This window comes from Poecilia reticulata, chromosome 16 (assembly GCF_904066995.2).
Source record: "Poecilia reticulata chromosome 16, P_reticulata-male-v2, whole genome shotgun sequence".
NCBI lineage: Eukaryota > Metazoa > Chordata > Actinopteri > Cyprinodontiformes > Poeciliidae > Poecilia > Poecilia reticulata.
The window spans coordinates 35,277,220-35,282,054 of record NC_088845.1 but is presented as its reverse complement, the minus strand read 5'-3'; the positions used below and the strand labels follow the sequence as shown (position 1 = coordinate 35,282,054).

The following is a 4,835-nucleotide window of genomic DNA, read 5'->3' as shown; positions in this document are numbered from 1 at the left end:
CGATTACAGAACAGTTTTTGGTGAATTATAAAAAAAAACGTTTTTGGTGAATAAAGTGGAGTAGGCTTGCTACTTATCAGATGACGGAAAACGTTGAAGTATCGTTTCTGCTTCAGCACGGAGTCGCGGTTTAAGCAGAGAGGTAATGAAATACAACAGACACTGACAGGCCCCTGCGTCTACCTTTCTCTGAAGAACTACTGAGACAGCCAGGTGAGGAAAAACTGTTCTTTATCCATCGATTCAGTATTTTTATCATACAGACATTAGGCTGTTGTTGTTGTGCTATTAGCTAGCTAACGACTTTGCTAGCAAAGCAAAATAACTAAAAAGCTTCTCCCCTGTATCTTTAATGATATCAGTCATCTCCCCTGTATCTTTAATGATATCAGTCATTCTTCAGTATTGCTTATGCAATACTGCGTATGCAAACCGATCATCTCCATAATGTATATATGTCCGATCTTCTGATTTCCTTTGCTGCATAATATATATAGCATTTATTCTAGGGTTAGGTAAATGTATCTTGAAGGAGAATAACACTTAAATAAAAGTCCATTGTCGCAGCCTTCTAGTTTCCAAAAAACAATACTCCAACAAAGGCCGTGGGTTTCAACAGGTGGTTTCTGATTTGAAAGCACTTCTGACTTAATTTGTTTGAAAAAATATATTATTTCTTGTAAAAAAAAATATCGACAAAATAATTACCAAAAATGTCCTACAACTTAACCAAAAACAAAAGCAAACTTAATATGACGTTTCAAGTACAAAACAGTGAAAAGTGTAAAGTGAAAAGTGGTCAAAAAATCATTTACAACAAACCTCCAATCCACACCAAACATTTCCCAAACAATGGCCCCACCAAGAACCCGGTGTGTTTTTAATTATTCAAATTAATGGGAGGGTCTAACCAATTACCAACATAATCTAATTAATTCAAATATACAAATTAACTACAGATTTTGGATCTAAACTTAAATAAATTCTAACTTCCCAAAATAGAAAACTAAATTAGTAGAAATTACAAGTTGCAAACATTATTTAAATGGTCACAACATCCATATTCATTTAGAATTAATAATACATATAACGAATATAATAAAAGCGTGTCATTAATGAAGGGGGAAAAAACTCAATCCAGACTTAGAGTTTCTTTGTTCGACTCCCCCTAGTGGTTTGGATCACTTCTGTTTTCAGCATTTTTTGTTTGCATCTCTTTTTTGTTGCATGTGTTTTTCTTGTCCTTGCTGGGTGTTGGTACCTGTTGGCCACCGTAAAATACAGTGGGGAAAGTAAATATACCTTCAAATACTGGCGTTCCAGTATTTTTACTGTGAATTTAGTTTTGCTACTGCATTAACTTTATGAGTAAGCTACTGCCAAGGAAACTGTAATGCTACTTTTTAAAGTACAGTCTTAGTTTTACCATAGAACATTAATACCTAACCCAGATTATGCATAATCAGAACTTCACATAACACAGAAGAGGATGTAGTTTACTGTAAATGCACAGTAGTTGTACCGTAATTAATCCTGAAGAGGATGTATCACATCCCTAACCCTAACCCTGTGTTATGTGAAGTTCTGATTATGGAGATTATGCATTTTAGAACCGCGCCAATTGTAGCACTTCTAAGAAGCGTACACTGGGTTAGGTATTAATGTTCTATGGTGAAACTAAGACAGTACTTTAAAAAGTAGCATTACAGTTTTCTTGGCAGTAACCTTCAGAACAGAATTTTTATTTAAAGGCACCACTATGCCTCAAACCACATATATTTCCAGTATATTCAAACATTCAAAATGAATAACACATAACTACTCCTCTGAGAAATGGTAAAAAAAAATATGTCTTCAAAATCAATATATAGTTTCACTAACACTGGAATAAAAATTGAAGACTTTCAGTTTACAGCGACATAAACTGGGTTTAACTCATTAATTTCTATAATCTTATGAACATAAAAACACAGTTCTTAAAGAAATATCCATGCTTTGGTTATCACTAGGCAAATCAATGAAAAAGGACTTCCAAAATCTAAAATTCAACATGGCTGAAATAATGTGGAATTCTAGTATTAACAGAGTTTTCTAGTAAAACAGGGTTTTAAAATGTTTTAATGGTTTTCAAGAGTCCAACTGGCACTTACTTTATTAGATGCAGATGAAGGCATCGTCCAACATGGAAAAAGAAAAGACAACACAATTTAGATCCTGAATAATATGGAAACAGAAATATGTCAAAGAAAAGAAAAGGACAACAACTAACCTGAATGAGATGCCACTCAAAGTCTATCAGGTTTTTGATGAGGGTGGAAACCTCAACATTGACTGTCATTTTTTCTTTTGAATGGTCTTTCCTGTCTTTTTGGATACCATCTTCCCATGACCGGCTTTTGTGCCCCTTCCTGGGTTAATCCCAATGGAGCAACTAAAAAACAAAATCAAAATGGTAAAATTCTTGAGAATATAAATAGTGTGCCATTCTGAATACAGCTGGTACAATATATAAATAAAGCTGTTTTTAATTATGTAAAGAGAAAACATCACCACCTTTATCAAATGTCAATCATAACTTGCTTTAAAACTTTTAAACCATGTCATTGTATTTTGCTCATTGTAAAAAAATGATAGGAGTGGTTTTACCGTTGAATGAACTCCAAAGTCTTGGCTGCCTCATGTTGATATTGGAGGTTGAAGATGTAGAAGATGGACAATTCTGTCCTGTCTGGAATGTTGGCTGGACCCTCTCAAAGACAATATGGCCTTAAATGCTGACCATGCAGGAAACTGCTTGCCATAGGGACTGTAATAAACCAAGTCCTTAATTGGAAGAACATAAAACAAATCCTCTCATTGATACAGTATGCATTTAAATGATCATCATAATAAAGAGTGTCCACTCTGCCGAGTAAAAGCAAGGATCTTAAACTCCTCAATTGTTGCGCAAGTCACATCAATGTTGAAAACTGTAGGCTGGATTAATTTACAGAAGTTTGCACTGAAGGTGAAGTGTGCTTTGAAAGCTCATTAAAAGCTACCTTGGATAATCTTGTGATCACTGATGGTGAAGTGTCTTTGGTGCTGCTCGTTTTCACCAACATGCAAGAGGAAGGGCTGTCCTGGTTGCACAGCAATGAGGAAGGCTTCAACACTGGCTTGCATCTTTGACATAATGATAAGAAGACGAATAATAAAAATTATTGAATATATTTAGCAGCACAGCTACATTCAGATAGCAAACAAAGCCAATGAGAAAGTGCTTCTACAAAGACGTAGGATCATTAGAATAACCACATACCTGCACATATATGAAAACATGGTCCACAGTTTGCCATGAGCTGTTTTGGATTCTTCTTGTGGCCTTTGGATGTAGGACGAAGCACATGAACCAACAGAAGAATGGCTGTTTTTTCCAGCCTGGAGGAACAACAAGATAAATAGCAGACACATTAGGATAATAAATAAACATTTGAAAGAGAAGTGAGCAAAACTACCCAGACCCACCAAAATACTTTGTCCACCCGGTTTACCCTGTAGAGCATTTTTTACCACCTACAACATAAAGCATAAAAATGTCAGAAATAATTACCATGAACACAACTCAGACATTAGGCATAATAAAAATTAGTCGGCTTATAGAAACATTCTGGACAGCATTTCTTCTGCCAACCTGTCAGAAGAAATGTGCTGAAGTCATCATAACAGGCTTCAGTCACCATCATGACATACTAATGAAGAAAAAAAAAGAGTCAGCCAATATGTCATTATTTATTATCATTATTATTTATAAAGACAAAAACATTTTGGCTTAACTTTGATCGCATAGATCAAACCACCGGTCCAGCACAGCCACTCTCTCCCCATTATGCCGTCTATAGCCGAAAACGTCAAGAAAACGACTCCGCAGCTAAATAATGTTAACTCAAACTGCCTTTTTGACAGTTTTAATGTTCGTTTAACCACCCGACACCCCATGCTACACCTGCTTAGCTAGCTTTAGCTGCTAACAAAAATAATAAACCAAGGGTGCTCACGTCCAGTCCTCGAGAGCTACCGTCCTGCAACTTTTCGATGTATCTTTACTCCAACAGACCAGGATCAGCTCTGAACAGACCTGCTAATGTTATCCCTTATAAAAAGGGGAGAAATACAAGAGAAATGATCAGACAGAACCAGTGCGCCTTTACTTGTTCTTGTATTATTTGTAAAGAGCAGAACACATAAAAATCATAATAATTCTCATTAAACAAATCAGGCTGCTAGATGCCAAACAGAACACATTGCTAACGGCAGAAACAGAAACAGAGCTAACTAGCTAGCAAAACTTCGCGCCCAACACATTAAAGCACAATTAACTAATATGCGACACAAAACTAACTAAATACATGCAAACTCACACACACACAGGGCATTCATCCATCTCATTCTCCAAAGATGAATCTCTTACCTTATAAAAAGGGGAGAAATACAAGAGAAATGATCAGACGGAACCAGCGCGCCTTTACTTGTTCTTGTATTATTTGTAAAGAGCGCACAAGTCCCCCTAGTGGACTCTTGACTATGGCGCCAATGACAAAGTACTATATTTCTTGCACACACCAAATCAAACTAAATTAGGATAATCAACAATTGGATCTAATATTAAAATGGTGAAATTAATATCATACCCTGCAACACTAACCAGCCTTTCATTTGATTCAGGTGTGTTAATTGGCGCAGGGAAGCATCTGAAAGTTGCAGGATAGCAGCTCTCAAGGACTGGACTTGAGCATCTCTGTACTGAACAGTCGTACCGCGATATCCAAACAAATAAACTAACGTTAAGCATAAGT

At 36.1% G+C, this 4,835-nt stretch overlaps 1 long non-coding RNA gene across 1 annotated transcript; it reads right to left on the bottom strand.

Moving 5' to 3' along the window:
• Positions 1 to 2,275: 2,275 nt before the first annotated feature.
• LOC145555249 (uncharacterized) lies at positions 2,276 to 4,501 on the bottom strand. The gene is made up of 5 exons (XR_014091353.1): positions 3,508 to 4,501; positions 3,302 to 3,420; positions 3,042 to 3,165; positions 2,647 to 2,823; positions 2,276 to 2,431 (listed from the first exon to the last, which is right to left on the bottom strand). It is a non-coding gene; the product is annotated as an uncharacterized LOC145555249 (long non-coding RNA).
• Positions 4,502 to 4,835: the final 334 nt, after the last annotated feature.